Source organism: Ambystoma mexicanum, chromosome 5q, assembly GCF_040938575.1.
Source record: "Ambystoma mexicanum isolate Mex_15411 chromosome 5q, UKY_AmexF1_1, whole genome shotgun sequence".
NCBI classification, from domain to species: Eukaryota; Metazoa; Chordata; class Amphibia; order Caudata; family Ambystomatidae; genus Ambystoma; species Ambystoma mexicanum.
The window spans coordinates 497,868,848-497,890,666 of NC_090933.1; the positions used below are offsets into that span (position 1 = coordinate 497,868,848).

The 21,819-nt window shown below is 49.1% G+C and overlaps 1 protein-coding gene across 1 annotated transcript in view; it reads right to left on the bottom strand.

Annotated features, from left to right (window-relative positions):
• LOC138497466 (opsin-5-like) overlaps positions 1–12,329 on the bottom strand; it is a 973,497-nt gene extending 961,168 nt beyond the window's left edge. Inside the window, exon 1 of the mRNA XM_069620964.1 lies at positions 12,245–12,329. The gene's annotated coding sequence lies outside the window, so the exon portion shown is untranslated. The remainder of the gene's footprint in view (positions 1–12,244) is intronic.
• Between the last annotated feature and the right edge of the window lie 9,490 nt (positions 12,330–21,819).

Here is a 21,819-nt window from a genome sequence, read left to right on the forward strand (position 1 = left end):
TGTACTGTCCAACCCACCTGCACCAGGGGTAGAACCCTCAATGGGGATGTCAGTGTTGGTAGGTCCGCCTTTGGTGGTTAAGGATGTAGGGTCACACTCCGCTACATCTGATCCTGTTCTTGGGCCAGCAGATCAGAGGGGGAATGCAGTCCTGCAGCCTCAGGCAGTGCTGGCACAGCAAGGCGCAGTTCGCCTTGCCCCAGACAGGTGTGGTGCCCACCGACGCGGTGGCCGTACGCCACCTGGCAATACCGCATGGGAGAAATCCATATACGGTATGGCAAACCAACAGGCAGCATCAACTGAGATGATGGCTCAGGCCATGGATAGGGTGGCCACTTCCATTGTCCCCCAAGAAAGGCTGATTGAACAATTACAGCAGGCAACAGACTCCATTTGCCAGTCACACAGGGAGGACATGTTGGCGTCCAACAGGGACAGGCGGGCGGCACTGGAGACTCTGCGGGAAGCCATTTCTATTGAGTCCCAGGGCCATAGGGAAGCCCTCAGGGTGGAACTCCGTCAGCTCAGGGTAACTCTAGTTGAGCTTGAGGCTTCAGCTAACACGAGGACAGAACAGCAGCTGGAGCGGCTCACACGTACGCTCTCAGCTGAGATGCAGACAACTAGGGAGGAGGTCCGGGCATCCCGTGAGTTGTTGCATGGGGACCTCAGCACGATTATCCTCCAGAACCAGACCTTCCACACCCGCATTCTTGCTGCCATGGAGGACCAGACTAGGGCTTTGCGTGAGCTGCCTCCCATAGTGCCACCACCTCCTGATGCAGCTGCAGAGGGTGAGGAGAGCGACAGCAGCGATTCTCCCACAATAGGGTAGCCGTGCAGGCCATGAGCCCATGGAGGTGTTTTTTTTCCGCAAGATCCACACAGGTGGGTTTTGGTGTGCACCCTGTCCTCGGACCTCCTGGGTGGCCTCCCCCACCCCCCCTGGCCCATTCATGGCCATTTTTGATTTTTGATTTTTGATTTTTGTTTTTTGTTTTTTTATTTTTTATTTTTTATTTTTTATTTTTTATTTTTTATTTTTTATTTTTTATTTTTTGGACAGTGTGTTGCCTTGTGTGGCTCCCGTGGGCATACGCTGTATTGTGGCTGGGCACATGGAGGCTTGTCCTGAATTTGGGTCAGATGCTTGGGTTTGTGTGACACACACCCCTCCTGCTTCCCGTTTCCATGGGCTTGCAAAGGGTGTGCCCAAGTGACATTGACTTACACAGTGACGTTGGACTCCCATTTGATGTGTGGGCAGTCTGTAGTCAATACCGTGTATACATTCCTAGTGCATATTGTTGTTGTATTTTACACTGCATGGTGTATTGAAATGTGCCTCTGCATCCATCTCATCCTCCTAATTTGCAGGTACATTTCTCATGTATTCACAAGGCGGTCTACTTTGGAAATCGAGTCCATGTTGTAAGCAGTGCACCTACACTTTTGCGTGGCGCTAACACTGTACAGTTGGAAGTGTTCCAAGTGCTGGCATTATCAGGTAGTGAGGCTACCAATTTTTAAAGTCTGTACTGTCATGTTTATGGTCGGTTGGAGGTTGTGTAGGTGATTAGTATTATTGGTAAATATTTGGTAATGTGTGTTGTTGGTCCTGCATTACTGTGAGCATTTCATGTGTGGCCAGTTTCCATTAGGGACACTGTAGTTGGTGACACTTGTGTCATGTTGTGGGGATTAATTTGTTTGCTCTCACATAGCATGACATGCCATGGTGTGTTGTGTGGCGGTGCCGGGGAGGTGTTGGGTGACATGGCACTGTTCTCATGTTGTATTTTGCAAGTGGGTATTCATTTTTGCAGCATAGAAGTGTGTCTTTTGATGACACTGCATTGGTGGTGTTTGTATAGGTAAGGATGCACACATTGTGACACTTCCAGGTGAAAAATCTCAGGCTGCTATGGTTCTGACAGTTGACTGTCCCTTAATTCATCAGAAATGTCAGATTGAATCATCATTGATTGTCAGATGGTATGTGCCAGGGCTGTGTGCACTCCACAGGGGTGTGATTTCTATGTGAAGTTATTAGCCACCAGCTCCGTACGGGCTGCCTCACCCCGTGCCCTTTCACCTCCCATGCGCAGCGGGCGTGCATGTGGTTGGGGATGTGGGGGCACCACCATGTCCACAGCCAGGCCACGGCGTGTTGCAACATTGTGCAGGACACATGCTGCCACTATGATCCTGCACACTACTGGGGGAGCGTATAACTGCTGCCCGCCAGAACGGTCAAGGGAGCGAAAGCGTGACTTGAGCACTCCGAATGTGCGCTCCACTATGCCCCGGGTTGCAATATGGGCTGTGTTGTATCTTACCTCAGGAGGCGTGATGGGGTTCCGAATTGGCATCATCATGTGGGTGCTCAGAGGGTAGGCACTGTCCCCTGGGGAGGTGGTGATGGGGATCATTAGTGGGGTAGTGACATTACTCTGTATCTGTCATGCATGCATGTGCTGTGGCATTTATACTCACCAAGCAGCCATGCATCGCCATGCCGCCCAGCTTCCATGTCCCGGTTTAGGGTTGACATCCTGTAAATGAAGCTGTCGTGGGTGGACCCTGGATAGTTGGCATATACTGAGGTGATGATTCCCTTGGGATCACATACTACCTGGACGTTGATGGAATGCCAGTGCTTGCGGTTTCTATAGATGTGCTCAGATGCCCTGGGGGGACGTAGAGCCACATGGGTGCAATCAATGGCACCTAGCACTTTGGGGAATTGTGCCACCCTATAGAAATCCTGGCTGACAGCCTGCCTTTCTGCAGGTGTTCTGGGCAGGTATATGTGCCTGCGGACTGATGGGCGTGCAGTGATGATGGCCAACACCTGGTGTAGGCACCGTGACTGCGTGGCCTGTGACACCCCCCCCACTATGGCACTTGTCCGCTGAAATAATCTGGTAACCAAGAAGTGCAGTACATTGAGGACCTTCTCCAGGGGGCTGAGTGCTTGGGAGCACAGGGTGGGTGATGTGAGGTCATCCTCCCACTCACTGACCAGGTTGAGTATTATGTGTGGTGGAAACCTGTACCTCCCATACACCTGGTCATCAGGCATACCAAATTGGCTGGTTCTGGGTGTGAAGATTCTGGCCCTGACTATCCTCCTCCTCCTCCTGCGGTATCCCACGGCCACTGCTGCTAGGAATGGTATATTCATCCTTGTGTCTGAGCTTGTTTGTTGTTTGCGCACTCTTTTATGCTGCGTGGGACATGCACTGTGTTTCCGGATTGGACCTTTTTTTTGGGCGCGTTGTAGGCGACCGTGTAAATCTTCCCGCCCACCCCAGGAATACACGTGACACGCTCTCCCAGGCCCAGTCGCAAGTAAATATTCCCGCCCACCCCAGGACTACACGTACCCCACTCTCACAGGCCCAGTCGCGTGTGGAAGTTCACGCGACACACGTAATACACGTACCCTGCTGATATCGCATGTGGAAGTTCACGCGGACCCATAATACAGGTACCCTGATGAAATCGCATGTAAGACTACCCGCACACCCCTGAAATACACGTACCCAGGCAAATCGCACTGCTGGGGGTAGGGGGGGTGGGAGACATGAGTGGGGGCCTGGTGTAGGGTGCCCCTGGATGCAGGGGGTGGGAGTGCAGGGGGACATGAGTTGGACATGAGTGGGGGCCTGGTGGAGGGTGCCCCTGGATGCAGGGGGGTGGGGGTGCAGGGAGACAGGAGTGGGGGCCTGGTGGAGGGTGCCCCTGGATGCAGGGGGGGTGGGGGTGCAGGGAGACAGGAGTGGGGGCCTGGTGGAGGGTGCCCCTGGATGCAGGGGGGTGGGGGTGCAGGGGGACATGAGTTGGTGGGCAGTAGTGCAAGGTGACATGTGGGTTGGCTGGGGGGCATGGCCATGGTGGATGGGCTGCCTGCAGGACATGTGCAGGGGTGCAAGGTAGTCCCCTGTGGTGTGGGCCGCCTGCAGGGGCCGTGGAGGGTGTAGAGGGTACAGCTGGGAGGACCCACACGGCCAATTCACGTGTAGGACTCCCCGGCACCCCCGAAATACACGTAGGCTGCTGGATTCGCGTGTAGAATTTCACGCGCACCCGGAGTACACGTACCCTGCTGAAATTGCATGTGGAACTTCACGCGCACACCGAAATACACGTACCCTGAGAATTCACGTGTGAAACTTCCCGTGCACCTTGGAATACACGTACCCTGCTGAAATCGCGTGTGAAACTTCCCACGCACCCCGGAATACACGTACCCTGGCCAATCGTGTGTGGAAGTTCCTGCGCACCCCGTAATACACGCACACGCTATTTTTAACTCAGCGGGTGTCCGTGTTTGTCGGTACCCCTTTGCACCTCATTTGTCCTGGAGGGCCACAGTATGGATCATTCATAATAGCTGTATATAGGTGCTTTTTGTTAGCGCACATTTTGGCGCACATTTATTTCAGGCGCAGGGACGCTACCGCCTGCTTTCTTGTGGCGGACTTGTTTGGCCCTGTGCGCCTCTTTGACCGTGCACTGGTTTGCCCTATTCGATTCAAGGAATACGAGTTGTGGGCGAGCGTGTGGGCGTTCCGCGCACTTGCCTCCTGTACTTCCCCCGTGACGCCCATATTTTCACGCGTTGTTCCCCATTCCGAGTTTTACGCCCCGTGTTCCGCCTACTTGTGTTATGTGCGCCGCGCTATGTGCGATTTCGCAGCGGCCGTGGCGCACTGCGTTGGATGACCAGTGCGCCGGCGTGCGCCGTGCACTTTTTCAGTGCACATCCAATATTTTTCTCGCGCACGGACTTCCATGAATCAATGTGTGCTGGTTTACCTGCGATTTTCGCAGTTGCACTGCGATTTTTGCACTTTTACTGCGAATCGCACGTTTTGGCACCTCTGTGCCGGAATTTTCGGCGCACATTTATTCCATGAATCGGCCTGCTGGCCTCTCAACCAATGGAACTAGTCGTATTCCAAGGATCTAATTGGATAATAGAAAATTAGTAGTTCCATTGGCGGTGATGCTGTGGCCGAGGGCTATAATGACTAATGGGTATTGAGTTGTGCAGAAGTGGACATTCGAGCTTAGTCAATATCCTTCACTTGAATGATGTGTTAGAGAAAAGGAATATCTGTGGGAGTAAAAAGCTTTGTAGAAAAAGCCATACATCTCCATTCCTTAAGCAATACCAAAAAGAAAACCAGACAGGAATGTTAATAGGGCACAGTGGGAGAAAATGATTACCCACATATTAACAAACAAAAAAGAAACAGGATTCAGTTGTAACATAGTGGTTGCTTCTGAAAGACCTTGCTTGCTGATTGGTGATAGCCAGTTGCCGGGCATGAAAGTTATATTGTACAAGGTGTGGTCTGTGAAAAACGCAACTGTGCGTCATACCAGATCGGGCGAGTAACTGTGGTAGCCACGCTTAAAGATTCTGGTGCTGTCCCATTCCTTGTATAGAATCTTTGTTAAGTGCAAATTCTGTGCTATTGACAAATGTAGCAGTCTTCCTGTTATCTGGTGGTGTTGACCCAATAAATACATTACAGCTCCTCTTGGAACAGCTTGTCTGCACTATGATTTGACAGAGTGGTGGCACTTACAACTATATTAAAACAACTGAGTGTATGCATTGTCCTAGTCAATTAAAATATGACTGCCATCTTTTGGAGTGGAATTTTGATTAAGCTGAAGTTCAAACGTGTGACCTTCATGCTACGCATGTATCTCTGCAAGAAGCCCATTAACTCACCAGTCCTTCTCTTGGTGAGTGGAAAAGAAGAACACGCCATCAAGCATAGTTATCTGCAGCATATGCATTGGGTATCTGGGTTACATCTCCACATTGCCTGTGTTTCTGGAATGGCTGTTTGGCTAGGGTCGTCTCCCTGACACGTTTGGGGTGCCTGGCATATTAATTATTCTGTCCCAACCATGCTGAACTTTAAGAGGCTATCCCATATGGACATCTGGAGATGTTTGAAGGGGTTTATAGTGATAATACCGAAATACAAAATCTCGAAGAAAAAAAATCTCGAGTTCAAAATCTCGAAAAAAAAATCTCGAATTTTTTTTTAATACGTTTTTATCTCGAAATGGGGGGTTCCCCCCCAACCCCCCTTTTTTCTATTTTTTTTTTATTTTAACCCTTTTTTTTACTTACCTGACCCCAAAAACACATATAAATAAATAAATAAATAATTCGAAATTTTTGTTTTTCGAGATTTTGGATTCGATATTTTTGCAGTTCGAGATTTTGTTTTCGGTTTTTTGACTGACCACCGTTTCAAGGAGCCTGTGTCTCTGAAATGAGGGGAATGATTAAGTGGAATCAGTTATTTTTGAGGCATGATTGAGGGAGAGGTCATGAAAGGTGACATATTCACAGTATTCTAGCCAAACCCGCCCAGAACAATGCACGATTCGAACACTAATGGCAGTGGCCATTATTCGTGCTCTGGAGAGTAAAGGGGGAATCTCACAAAGCCTACCCAGCCAATCCTTGTCCTCTCTGCTGAAACTGACTATATATATATATGAGCACAGGCCCTCAAACATACTCTCTATATCTCTATAATTATCTTTGTCCATTTCCCTCTCTCACCCTCTGGCACAGCTATAACACATCTTTGCTTTAATGCTGAGGGGTCACAGTGCAGCTCCGTTTTTTTGTTTGTTTGGGCATTCATATAGCGCTACGAACCATCAGGTATCTGAGCACTGCTTATTTCCCAGGTGTGTGGTTCTCATTTATCGACCTTGGCAGGATGAAAGGCTGAGTTTGGCTCTGCACGGATGTCAAAAAAAACTTGCACACAGAGAAATCTGAAGTATTGTTAAATGCTGCTCCTTTACGTGTCAAACACGAAAGCACAGGCAGAAATTCCCAAGCAAATGTACTGCTAAACCTATGGCCTGCTATAATTCCTCGACATTAGAAAATCTAGGTAAACGTGCTGATTTCACTTTTGTCATTGGCATTGCATAACGTGAATCCAGGGTGAAGCGAACATGAAGGGGCTGCCTGCCCACAAAACAAACCCTGCCACTTAATTTGAAAAGACACGAAAGTGCACAAATCAAGATTGTTTATAGCTGCTCCAGTCAAGGAGTTCAGTGCCTGCGTGCAGTATAGTGAAAAGAAAAGGATCGTTCATAAACGTTGCTGTCATCAGTAAACTGACTTCAGAATTTCTGTGGGTGCTGCAGCAGCTCCAGCACCCCTACTTCAGCACCACTGGTGCTTGGGGGGATGCTCTTGGGACTGTTCAGCTTAACTGATAACCTTATTTTTTTATTATTTATTTAGTTAGTTGTTTCTAGTTTGATTCACAAACTTTTTACAACTATTGCATTGCACACTCATTGGTAATTACAAAAAGCAACATAATGTTTAGAAAGTGCTGTGTACGTGCATAACACTTTGGTCGCCACGGATGCATGAGCAAAGGACATTGTTTGACCTGCTAAAATCTGTGTATAGTGTCCATCACAGGCCATTGGAATGAACATGAGATGGTATTGAAATATACACAGCGGTCATGGGATGGATTTACATGGAGTATTCTGGGGGGTGGCCGGCACAGCTAATACTTGATGGATGCCCACCTGAGTGGATGTTGGCCTGTGTCTGTAACGAGTGGTCACCAGAGGACTCCTCACGTGTTTTAATTGGCATGAGACAGGCTGTAAACTATCAGGCCCTGACAATGCTCAAGCTACAGCCAGCTAATGCACTGCGTTAGAGGGGCGTCTCTGGATCACCCCCACTTTCTAGATCTGTAGTTGTAAACAAAGCCATTACGCTGGTGCAGGTCATCATGTTGTGTTGTTATGTGAACAATTGTGTAAAGGGCTCGTAGGCCCGTAGGCTTCTTGGCTCTAAAGACATCTGACAGAGCAAGCCCAACCAATATTAAAAAAGAAAAGTTTTCAAAAGACGTCTAAACTGCAGATGATCAACAGTGCATTCAAGAACAAGCGGGAGTGCATTCCAGAGTCTGCCTGCTGCCGCTGAAAAGGCCCGGCCGCCAATTCGGCCACGAGAGGCAGGCACTGTAGCTTGCAGTAGTGAATTCTGTCTACATGTATGTTTCAATGTTGCTTCTCCACCCCATGCTCTCATCTCAATACCCTCCACCCCTGACTCTATCGCCCCTTCCCCTCCTTCTATCCACCCCTTTCTGGGAAGTTGACTGGTGTTCGGACTTATCATGGGTTTGGCATTTGGCTTTCTTAATGAACTCGTGTGAAAACACCTTAACACTTGAATCCAGTGGTGGAAATGAAAAAAATGCAATGGAGATCCCACAAGGGCCGAGTCGGGGGGCAGGGTTTGGAGGAGGTGCAGAGTTCTGAGGGGGCAGAGCTGGAAGTTGAACTCCACCCAAAAGAAATGTTCAAAATGAAAGTTTAAAATGGGTAACTCAGCAGGTTGAGAGACCGATGCTGAGATGTTATATATTTATCAAAAACTGGTTGTTCATTTTATGACTTTTTGCATTCCTTATCACAAAAACAAATGCTATAAAATGTGCTTGGCCAGGGCATTGGTTGGGCTGCTCGCTTGCTTATATTCAGGGTGCAGGTGGGGGTATTTCTGCCCCTATAGTGAAAATCAAAAGTTGGCACCCACGAACCCACAGCTCAATTTCCCAATAACTCCTTTCAGCACAACAGAAGGATTTATCTGTGATTAAGCAGTTTGACAAGCCTATAACATCTTTATAAATATAACCTGTGATAAAACACAAAGGAAGGTGGACAAAATGTACAGGGTATTTGTGTGGTAGTCAGACAAAAAAAGAAACTAATTTCAAAGAAAACTAGTGAATGCAAGTTTAAGCAGCGTTTTTGAGCTTGGAAATGGCTTTTTTTATGACAGTGTAAGATGCACATCTGGGAAACAGTAGTGGGCTCGGCATGGAGAAACCTTGCTTACAGTGATGGCCCCCACCCCAGTGATTCCTGTGGTGTCCCTTTCAGGCTAGAAGAAAGAAAACAGGCTGAACAAATAGAACACGGACGACGGCTGAGGAAAGGGGCAGAGAGCAGATGAGATCACCCGGCCCCCGCTTCCCTCGTGAAGCTGGGGTCTCGGTAAAGCCTTGTCAGGACTGAGGCAGGCAGGGTCCGAGACCTAGGGACACATCTGATGGTGGCTCTCTGGCCCGGCAAGCGCCGGCCCATTGACGAGTGCTGCATGAATTGCATAAGTTATGACATTTGAGGACTGACCAATTCAATAGAAAATCTACTTCATCAAATACAGATCCAAATCCAAAATAATGCTATTAGAGTGGCCCTCAACATCCCTACGACTTCACACATCTCAGAACACAGGCGTAACCTCCGTTGGCTCTCAGTTACCCAAAGAATCTCCTTTAAAGCTCTGACACTTACACACAAAAGCATTGCGAACCAAGCCCCTAGCTATCTCTCCAATAGGTTCACAACTCATTCTGCTGCGAGACCCCTCAGAAGCACACATGCTAATTGCCTTGTCATCCCACGCTTCAACCTCCAAAAATCTGGTGGTCGCAGCTTCCCAGTCCTCGCTGCTAAGCTGTGGAACACTCTACCTAACCCACTCAGGGCAGAACCTGTGTTCCTTGCCTTCAAGTGTAAGGCCAAAGCTTGGCTGTCCAACCTCGACTAGGCCTGAGCTTAACTGGAACCTTCATCTCAGTATCTTAGGCTGCTCTCGCATCATATATTGACCTTATATTTTGCTCAGATTGTGTATCCTGTAAACCCTCCTGTATGTAACTTGTACATTCTGTATATTTTTTCAAGGTAATTATTGTGTCTGTAACCATGTATATTTTGTATATTTTTAAGTTAAATATTGTATATGTATCCTGCCTGTAACTAAAAAAAATGCACCTGGTTGCCCTCGGGCCTTGTGCGCTATACAAATAAACAAAATAGAAAATACAAATACAAATACAGCAACTGTGAGTGGTTGGTATTAGCTTGGACTCTCCTTTAGTACTTCAGTAAGGAGTGGTCATGTTTAGCCTGGACACTCCACTAGCCCATCAACAATGAGTGGTTGTGATTAGCCAGGTCTCTTGCCCTAGTCCTTCAATAAGGAGTGGTTGTGATTAGCCTGGACTCTATCCGAGTCCTTCCATAAGGAGTGTGTGTGACATTAGCCTGGACTCTCCACAGGTCCTTCCATGAGGAGTGGGCGTGATTAGCCTGGACTCTCTCTAGTCCTTCCATAAGGAGTGTGTGTGACATTAGCCTGGGCTCTCCACAAGTCCTTCCATAAGGAGTGGGCGTGATTAGCCTGGACTCTCTCTAGTCCTTCCATAAGGAGTGTGTGTGACATTAGCCTGGACTTTCCACAAGTCCTTCCATAAGGAGTGGGCGTGGTTAGCCTGGACTCTCCACAAGTCCTTCCATAAGTTATGGCCGTGATATTAGCCTGGACTCTCCCCAAGTCCTTCCATAAGGAGCCGGCGTGATTAGCCTGGACTCTCCACAAGTCCTTCCATAAGGAGTGGCCGTGATATTAGCCTGGACTCTCCCCACGCCCTTGCATAAGGAGTGGGCGTGATTAGCCTGGACTCTCCCCAAGCCCTTGCATAAGGAGCCGGCGTGATTAGCCTGGACTCTTCCTAGTCCTTCCATAAGGAGTGGGCGTGATATTAGCCTGGACTCTCCCCAAGCCCTTGCATAAGGAGCCGGCGTGATTAGCCTGGACTTTTCCTAGTCCTTCCATAAGGAGTGGGCGTGATATTAGCCTGGACTCTCCCCAAGCCCTTGCATAAGGAGCCGGCGTGATTAGCCTGGACTCTTCCTAGTCCTTCCATAAGGAGTGGGCGTGATATTAGCCTGGACTCTCCACAAGTCCTTCCATAAGGAGCGGGCGTGATTAACCTGGACTCTTCCTAGTCCTTCCATAAGGAGTGGGCGTGATATTAGCCTGGACTCTCCCCAAGCCCTTGCATAAGGAGCCGGCGTGATTAGCCTGGACTCTTCCTAGTCCTTCCATAAGGAGTGGGCGTGATATTAGCCTGGACTCTCCACAAGTCCTTCCATAAGGAGTGGGCGTGATTAGCCTGGACTCTTCCTAGTACTTCCATAAGGAGTGGGCGTGATATTAGCCTGGACTCTCCACAAGTCCATCAATAAGGAGTGGGCGTGATTAGACTGGACTCTCCTCTAGTTCTTCAATAATAAATGGTCATGATTAGCCTGGCCACTCCCCTAGCCTTTCAATAAGGAGTGGTTGTGATTAGCCAGGTGTCCCTCCTAGTCCCACAATAAGAAGTGGTTGTGATTAGCATTAGCCTGGACTCTCCCCAAGTCCTTCCATAAGGAGTGATCATGATTAGCCTGGACTCTCCCAGTCCCTAAATTAGTGCGTGTCCCTTTGGAATCCATTTCCATTTCTCCCCTAAAACCTGGAAAGCACATGCCTGGCACGGACTGCCAGGCGTGGCTGTGGGTTTCGCATGCATGTTCACCTGTTTGGCATTCAGCTGGTCCGGTCATACGCTCGAAAGCGTGGGATAAAACACCGCATATATTGCGCTAACTCAATGCATGCACAAAAGTCAACACAAAGCCTGTTCATCCAATTATGCAGCAACAGGCACAAGCATAATGCTTTGGTGCACGGAGCTTCAGGGGCAGCGTGCTAACGTGTCCACTTTCTCGTTCGTGGAACCAGGAAGATAGATTTCTAATCTTGGCTTTCACACGTGAACACTGTGCGATCCTAGGCGAATCGTTATCTGCTTTGCATCGCTTCCCTTAGCAGCTAAGGCTACGAGAGTTCAGAAATTGGCAGAGTGCGCCATCCCTAAGCCTGGGGTATTCACATGTCACGCACCGCAGAGCTTGTTCACGCTGCTCCGCCAGCCTCGTCCACGCACAATCCCTACAGCTGTGGAGTCTCGGCGCCTCACACAGTGCTCCCCCCAGCTGCTTACTTGCGCGCAGGAGACGGATAGGCGCTGGGGAGGGTTACACCGTGAGTGGGTTGCAGTGAGTCACACAATAAGATTTAGATACCTAAACGCCGGAGTCGCTTCCAAAAGCATGACAGGGTGCACCCAAATTACGCAAAGCACCGGCTGGGCAAGGATTGCACATCTAGGCAAACGGGGAGCAGTTGGTGAAAATGCCATCGCCTGTTTAGAAACGAGGACGGGTAAAAGGAGAGATTTCTCTCCGCTTCACGTATATTGAATTCTAGGAGTAATACATGCACTGTGTTTATTCTTACCTTGCCAGGGGTGGAAGCGAGGACTGCAGAAGGAGTTACCGAAGTTTTGGGAGTACCATTGTCACCTGTGGGTGCTGGTAGGTGCCCCTCCAGAGGCAGGGCCGCGCTGGCTTCCACACTCTGGCAACAGGTGCGTTGGCAGAGCACGGGGCTCGCGGCGGCGCGTGTGGGGTGCAGACGAGGGAGGCTGTGAGAGAAAGACTCCAAGACAGGTGAATGGAGAGGGGGGTAGCGGCGGCACTTTCCTCCTGAAGCCGAGCCCTGTCTCCCTGGCTCACTGCATGCATGCTTACAAGACCCCCGGGCACATGTCCCCCACCCTTCCTCCACCTCGCCTGCCTGCGCGGACACACATGCCACAGCAGGGGGCGAGCGGGGGCTCTGCTTATATAAACCGGGGATGCTCGATGTTGGGCTATAGGGCGACTCTCCTTCCCGCCTGCTCCAGGTAGACGGCAGTCGGGCACGGCCCGGCTGCCCGGCTGCGCGGCGCGGCACTTGAGAGCCAAGTGCTGAGGCGCCGCGCCGCGCAGGGCTGCCTCACTGCCGCCTCAGTCCTCACGTATTTGCCAAAGGCACGTGCTGGAAGCGGGGCCGAGATGCCCCCTTCCTCGGAGCGGCTCTGTGTGCGGTCCCCTGTCCTGTTCGCGTGTTCCCCCTTACGCGGCTCGTGTTCTTTCTGGGGTGGTTGCATTCCCTAACGGCGCGATTAAGCAGAGTGCTCGCCCCCTCGCTCCTGCTTTTATTTCGTTCTGTCCTCATTTCCGACCTGCTTATCTATTTCTTCTGCTCATGCGTCCACTGTCGTGTCATGCGTTTCCTGTGCACCCCATATAATTCATGGATGTTTTTAGCAATTCACGCTCTGAACGCTTCCCCCATGACACAGAATGCGGGTGTTAAACGTGCAATCCCCCCGACCTCCCGAAATACTTTCTTTTTCACAGTTATGCCTCTCTATAAGGCCGTTGGATCGCCTGGCATGTACGCTGGCAAACACGGGTGGCACCGCCAGCCTGCCGACTGTAGGACACTGGCCCGCACGCATAACTTACTTGGGTGAGTAGTAGCATAAGGTAACTGCTGATCACAAGATTAATAGGTTTTTATTATTTACAACAAGGATTATAAACCCACATGTGTGCTATTGGGCGCTTGATGTGATATGATATGCCATTTATAATACGCCTGTACGCAGGTGACTTCGAGGTCAGGAGGAAATATGCCCTTTCTCGCCAGCGCTTTCCTGATAATCCGTGTCAGTGGGACAGGTGCCCATTATGGCTGGGGTATTCGTCTTCTCTTTTATGGGATGAGGGCAGTCTCCCCCCTGACCCGTGCCGCCAAGCTTTTGCCCACGACTTCCAAGCGTCCCATTGTCTTCTTACTCAAGCGCCCCAGGCAATGGCTGTGTCTTCTCACATTTGTTGTGTAGGGTGGGTCCGGTGCATACCTGCCTACATTTGAAAATCAAAAACCCTGAGATTTATGGCCCACCCATACCTACACAAGACTCTGCCCTATTGCACAAGGCTCCGCCCACATGTCAGAAAGGTCAACTGTATTGATTGTGTGGTCGGCTATGTGCACAAAACTGCATCAGATGAAACTGCGCCCTCAAAAAACGCATTTACCATTTTTACAGTGTCCTTTTGTGATTCCATGTGTTATAATCGCGGCAAAAATTGCTGTGGTTACAAAATATCGCGGCAAAAAGCCGGCAAAAAGACTGTGGTTTTGCCGCCGCAATCCATGTAAAGGATGCGGGAGACACCCCTGCAACCCCAAGACCAATTATACCATCTAAGGGGAGCAGGGGACACCCCTGCAACCCCTGCTCCCCTTAAATGTTATAACGGGGTTCACCTTTACCGGGTCAAACCACTGCATTTTTCCAGCAATTTTTTGTATAGGCGACATTTTTGCCACAATTTTAACACTGCTTACCCGTTTTGCATTTGGGAACCTTACACTGCTCCAGATAAAGGCATATTTGCTAACATGTGCAGACAGGCCTTCTCAGAGGCTGGAAAGGGGGCTCCAAACATCATTTTGGAATGCACACCAACACAACATTCCATTCGGAGACGGCCTTCCAGCCGCTAAATTGATCCTGGGAATATACCCCTGGTTTCCCCATTATAACTACAAGACTACAAGTCCCAGAATCCAAAGTCAAAAACGCCTAGACCCTCTTTACCCAGAATGGTTGGCATGGGCGCAAGACCATAACAGGGAAGGCAAAAACTACAGCGCTGAACATGAAAAAGGTGTAAGTGAAAACTTCCCGGAGCACTGTGATGCCAGCATAGGAGACGAGGCTCTCTGGCTTCAAGCCAGTGGTGCCACTCTCAGACTAAAACACCCATGCTAGTCCTCATTTTGGTAAAGCACCCCCTTGCAGTGTTTCCGACATTCATTTGACCCTTTTCCGCTTCACAATGAAAGCCTAGAAATCAATGAACTCGATGACACCACTATATGCATGAACATCTAGATTCGATCCACTTAGTCTCCAAGATTACGCCTTCTTTCTTATGAAAGGTTTGGTATCGGGAAAAGGCATACAGGTAAAACATGGACTGCCTCATAAAGGGTAAACACATTGTTTTCGTGTCAACCAAGCAGACAAGGCACAGACTAGTATGCATTGTTAGTCTGGTATTCACTTTAGCATAGATGCAGATTATGGGGATTTTAAATGCTAAGCAGCCCATCCCAGTGAGCTAAGACTTGACAGAGAAATGGGCCATTGCCACACACTTGTCTGCTAATGCCTGCAATAAGACGTGCCAAGTGGGTTACTTAAAAGAAACAAGGAGACTGAGGAGAAAATGCCTGCAGCCTGTATAGTCCTGCTGAGACATCTCTAACAATTTATCAAGCCCTTGATCTGCGCTGGTATGGCAGGAACAAATAAAAGTAACCCGTTGTTATGAAGTCACGTAAACAGACATGATTTACAATTTGAAAAAAACACCCTTTTCCGAGTGCCAGAGCCGCAGCAACTCTGGGTCTGAAGCGAAAACCCGAAGACACAACTCTCTTCCCGAGAGACCTGGAGAAGAGCGTACAAATCCTGAGTCTCTGGACTAAACCCAGAGGTTAGGCAGGTATGGCAGGTGGTAAAGACTCTTTTCTTTTTCTGAGTGTCATGCTTCGATCAGAGCTTGACCATTGGGGCTTTTTTTGTGCCACTAGCCCCCAGCACTTATAGGCAGCGCTGCGGAGGGGGCACCCCACAGCTCAAAAGCGCGGACAAGTAACCTAGGGGGCAAAGAGGGCACAGGGGTATGGGAAGAACACATGGTGCAGACGCATGGTCAGCCCCATAACCCTGCCCTCTCCCTCAGCTACAAAGAGACAGGAAGGATGAGGGCCCTAGCAAGGTGCGAAAGCACATTAACATGTGCCGTACCCACCCACAGGAGAGATCTGAGAGCAGGAAATAACAGCTGATGACCTGCAATGGTTACCATGAGGCACTAACTGCAGTTGGCGCCAGCCGACCGGGGGCGTGAAAAGCCGCCCCCACACACATGCAGTGTATAGGGCCATGCGGATAGAATATAAGGGGCTGCCTGGGCAGCAAACAACACAAACCTGGGTGCTCCGTACAGAGAAGAACCCGAAAGGAGGGTCCTCCATTTCACGCAGCATTCAAACGGAGCGCAACAGAAATACGCAGACTAAGGAAAAGAGACCTGACAACGGGGTTTAAAACACTGCACAGTGTGGTTGTTGCTTAAATTCAAGGAGAACCCAATAGAAGGGGACACAGTTTCACACAACACTCTGTAAGGAGTGTAAGGAGTGGAGCAAAAGTAGGCACGGTAAACAGAGTTTTCTGCAGGTACAACAGCACAGAGGCACCAAACAAGGCGACAGCAATCGGGCAAAGGAACACGGAAACCAGCAGGACACCCTGCAGTTAGAAAACGGTAACAAGCCAAGAGGATAGTTTGAGACGGCGCCAAGCACCAAGGTCAGGGTAAGCAAGAAAACACCCAGGGGGAAAAAGAAAGCACCCAAGGTGCGAAATGCCATCGGCCCCAGCCGGCCGGGGGCTGGAAAGCACCCACACAGGCAGACAAAATTCAGGGCTAGTCCCTGAAAATTATAAAGTGCTGCCCAAGCAGCATGAAAGTACATTCAGTTTTAGGACTCCGACCGGAGCACCAACCAACGTATCTGCATACAAGATAACCTGGAAGAGGGCTAATGGCCAGCAAACAGCACAATAAGGTGCTGTTTTGGCCGCCAACACCAACTGGCCGGGGGGCAATAGAAAGCCCCTACAGAAATATAAGGGTAGTCAAGGACGAAAGTGCGGGCAAAGAGAGCCACAGGGGAAAAGGGAAAGCAAGTCAAAGCCACCAGAACTCCAGAAGGAGCACTGCAAAAAGGGTGGGCGAACTGGCCCAGGGATAGTGAATAGAATCCAATACATAGCATAATAACAGGGACTAAAAGAATAGTACCCGAAGCGGGTCGGTCAGCGCAGCGAGACACAGAGTAGAGGCAGGCAAGACCGCACTCAACCGCCACCCCATGTAATAATAAACAGCGCCCAGACACCGGGACTGTTTTTCATAAACACGAGATAAAAAACGAATGGGTATGGGTTAAGAGCAAGCTTACCCAGATGATAGATTTAAAAAACAGGCACAACCCAACAGCTTACGAAAGCAGCTCAAGGGGAGGCGTTCACACAGCACACAAGAAACCGGGTTTGGGTCTAAGCAAGATATTGAGTCACTTACCACCAGACAGCCAAATTGGCAGCGGCAGAGATAGGTTCTAACAACATAGACGTTATTACAAAACGCAAATAAACAGTATTAGAGACATTTTTAGGCAATTGAAATTGTGATGTGGGTTTATTACTTGCATGCCAGCGGAGTGATTGGAAGGGTAGGAAGGCAGAAGGAGACCGCTCATTCTCACAGCAGTCCATAAGTGGGTGCTTTCAAACTTAAAGGAGAGAGTTAACTGCTTGTAACATTGAACCTGCACTAGAATAGTCTCATTAAAATGCGTAAAGAAATGAGATGCCCCAAACAAATAAGTTTGCCCCTCCCTCACCGCCCATGAAGTTAGCGCCTCTCCCAACATTTGAAGGGTTAGCCCCCCGAAAATGTAGATTTGTTGAGCCCCTGAACGCAAGCACACACACCATTCACCATATACACACACGCGCACCCAGCAATCCATATATTTAAGTGTGCATTCTTTCACCATACAGGCACACCCATGCAGCCACCTGTACATTTAAGTGTGCACCCTTTCACCATAGAGGCACACACTACCAGGCACCCACCCATACATTTAAGTGTGCACCCTTTCACCATATGCTCACACAGGCAGCCATCTATACATTTAAATGTGCACCCTTTTACCATACAGGCACACCCAGGCAGCCACCCGTACATTAAAGTGTGCACCCTTTCACCATACACTCACGCAGGCAGCCACCTATACATTTAACTGTGCTGCCTTTCACCATACACTCACACACACACACACACGTCATGGGGTTGAGGGGAGCCCTAATACTTCCCAAAATATTGGGCCTCCTTACAACTATGCCGGTACGGAAACAACGGTGCCGGTAAGCTTACCGGCACCGTTGTTCCCGGACCGACATATTACAGCTCTCCGGGCGGTTGCTATCCCGCCCAGCAGGTTAGACCAGACCTGCCAGGCGAAACGACACCCACCCGCAGAGTTTTCATGGAAGCACCGGCACCATTATTAATGGTGCTGGTGCTTCTGTGGACCCCATTCCCATGGAGTCCAATGGAAATGGGGACTTATCATTTGCCGGCGCCTGACTCCCCAGACTGACAGGCTTGTAATCTCCCTGTGTTGCCAGGAAGTTGGACACCGGTAAATCATTACGGGTCCGGCAGCAACCTGCCGGTAGCACCGCCACAATTACCGCCAAACCCGTATTGAGACCCATTGTTTCTTTTTGAAGTCTCTCTGACTTCATAAAGACATTATTTCCATTAAGGACCGAACCATAACGGTAGTAATTTCTTTGGGAAGGCAGAGTGACTTCAAAAATAAACTATTTCTTTTTTAAGTCATAGGGCTCCCCCCACCCCATGACATGGAGGCCTCCAGCCTAGGGTCAGCCATGCCATGGGGGCAGGGGGGAGTGGAGCCCTCAGACTTCAAAAAGAACATTTATTTTTGTAGTCACTGCCTTCGTAAAGAAATTATTTATTTTACAGAAATCATTTCTTTATGAATGCAGAGTTAAAAATATTTTTCTTTTTTTTATCCAGGGGGCCCCCCACACAACATGTGCTGGTGGGGCCCCTGCACTGGGGGGGCTGCAGGGGCCCCTGTTACGCCAGTGCCTACAGACAGCACTTTTCTCTGCTCCCAGGCAGGAGCTGCATTTATTTGTTGCTGCTGCTCTCAGCATAGAGAAAAGTGAAGGATACGGACAATAATATGCAAAGATTGCCTGTACAGCAACTAGTGTTACGCGAGCAATGCTTTGAGAGGACATCAACTATCCAGATGCGTGTTGGTGATCCCCGTGCCATCCACCTTCGTGTGGCCAAGGTAGAACTAAATGAAATTGAAGTTTTGTCTCCATCTGTCACTACCGTAAGAGAGAGAGATACTGCACTAGGGGTGCGGAGAGTGAAGTTAATCCAGTACTCCTCTAGAGTTACGACGAGCTCTACGCTCCACATCATTACATCCTAGCGGGCCCTGGATTAAACATTCATGTTAGAACTCAACATGGGGGTTGTTCCGTTTTCATCACTGAGTCTACGTCCTGATGAAGCCCGACTGATAAGTGACGCGAGTGTGAGGGAAAAATCCCTGCATGCCTAAAGGCCGAAACACGTGTCAGCGATTATCACAAGACTGCATTATCAGGCTTAGCTATTTCCCCATATCTGAATATTTAGAACTGTTAGAAGTGGAGGAATTTCTTGACCTGTGCTAGAAGAGATTCTGAATGCCAATGACGCTACCAACATACCCGATTGAACGCAAGCACACACACCATTCACCATATACACACACGCGCACCCAGCAATCCATATATTTAAGTGTGCATTCTTTCACCATACAGGCACACCCATGCAGCCACCTGTACATTTAAGTGTGCACCCTTTCACCATAGAGGCACACACTACCAGGCACCCACCCATACATTTAAGTGTGCACCTTTTCACCATATGCTCACACAGGCAGCCACCTATACATTTAAGTGTGCACCCTTTTACCATACAGGCACACCCAGGCAGCCACCCGTACATTAAAGTGTGCACCCTTTCACCATACACTCACGCAGGCAGCCACCTATACATTTAACTGTGCTGCCTTTCACCATACACACACACACACACACACACGTCATGGGGTTGAGGGGAGCCCTAATACTTCCCAAAATATTGGGCCTCCTTACAACTATGCCGGTCCGGAAACAACGGTGCCGGTAAGCTTACCGGCACCGTTGTTCCCGGACCAACATATTACAGCTCTCCGGGCGGTTGCTATCCCGCCCAGCAGGTTAGACCAGACCTGCCAGGCGAAACGACACCCACCCGCAGAGTTTTCATGGAAGCACCGGCACCATTTTTAATGGTGCGGGTGCTTCTGTGGACCCCATTCCCATGGAGTCCAATGGAAATGGGGACTTATCATTTGCCGGCGCCTGACTCCCCAGACTGACAGGCTTGTAATCTCCCTGTGTTGCCAGGAAGTTGGGCACCGGTAAATCATTACGGGTCCGGCGGCAACCTGCCGGTAGCACCGCCACAATTACCGCCAAACCCGTATTGAGACCCATTGTTTCTTTTTGAAGTCACTCTGACTTCATAAAGAAATTATTTCCGTTAAAGACCGAACCATAACGGTAGTAATTTCTTTGGGAAGGCAGAGTGACTTCAAAAATAAACTATTTCTTTTTTAAGTCATAGGGCTCCCCCCACCCCATGACATGGAGGCCTCCAGCCTAGGGTCAGCCATGCCATGGGGGGAGGGGGGAGTGGAGCCCTCAGACTTCAAAAAGAACATTTATTTTTGTAGTCACTGCCTTCGTAAAGAAATTATTTATGTTACAGAAATCATTTCTTTATGAATGCAGAGTTAAAAATATTTTTCTTTTTTTTTATCCAGGGGGCCCCCCACACAACATGTGCTGGTGGGGCCCCTGCACCGGGGGGGCTGCAGGAGCCCCTGTTACGCCAGTGCCTACAGACAGCACTTTTCTCTGCTCCCAGGCAGGAGCTGCATTCATTTGTTGCTGCTGCTCTCAGCATAGAGAAAAGTGAAGGATACAGACAATAATATGCAAAGATTGCCTGTACAGCAACTAGTGTTACGCGAGCAATGCTTTGAGAGGACATCAACTATCCAGATGCGTGTTGGTGATCCCCGTGCCATCCACCTTCGTGTGGCCAAGGTAGAACTAAATGAAATTGAAGTTTTGTCTCCATCTGTCACTACCGTAAGAGAGGGAGATACTGCACTAGGGGTGCGGAGAGTGAAGTTATTCCAGTACTCCTCTAGAGTTACGACGAGCTCTACGTCCCACATCATTACATCCTAGCGGGCCCTGGATTAAACATTCATGTTAGAACTCAACATGGGGGTTGTTCTGTTTTCATCACTGAGTCTACGTCCTGATGAAGCCTGACTGATAAGTGACGCAAGCGTGAGGGAAAAATCCCTGCATGCCTAAAGGCCGAAACACGTGTCAGCGATTATCACAAGACTGCATTATCAGGCTTAGTTATTTCCCCGTATCTGAATATTTAGAACTGTTAGAAGTGGAGGAATTTCTTGACCTGTGCTAGAAGAGATTCTGAATGCCGATGACGCTACCAACATACCCGATTACCAGGGCATTGGTAACATCAATGTCACCCATTACTAACCCTTAGTCACTTTGAAGAGCACATTGGAGAGTGTATAATCCGTTTTGTTTTGTCCCATGATTGTTTGTATGTAAATGTTTTTTATAATATCTTTTGGAATAAAACAGTCTAATTTTATATAGATCTGTCACTTTATGATTATGCTGACCAAATAATCAGGTCTTTTTGAGGTTTTTTGGTGTACACACATATAGGTGCTTAGTGCAAAGGGAGGGGTAACCAGTTTCCTACTCGTTTTTTGACGAAAAGTGAAGGAGAACACGCCTTTCATCTTTTGCTTTTCTTGCCCCGATCTCGGACCGCACACAAGCAGCAGATTTATTGTGTTGTGTTATGAAGCTCCGTACACGGAGCAAACCAAAACTCTCCCTTTTGTTTCTTTTTGAAGAGTTCCGGTATTACCGCCTGGTCGGCCTAGGGTCTTCCAGGGAGCTTTTCTTTTTCTCCGAGCATGGAGCATGTCGGCTGAACAGTTTCTTTATTTATTTTCTTGGTCTGGAACAGGGATTTACCGTTTCCGCCGCCTGCCATAATATCCCAGTGGCACCGGGAAGTAAGGGGGTGTAAACAGTATTGCGAGGTTGCCGGTAAACCGCTACCTACCAGTGGGTTTTACCAGCAATCCCGTAATGAGGCCCTCAGTGTATTAAAGATTGCATTATT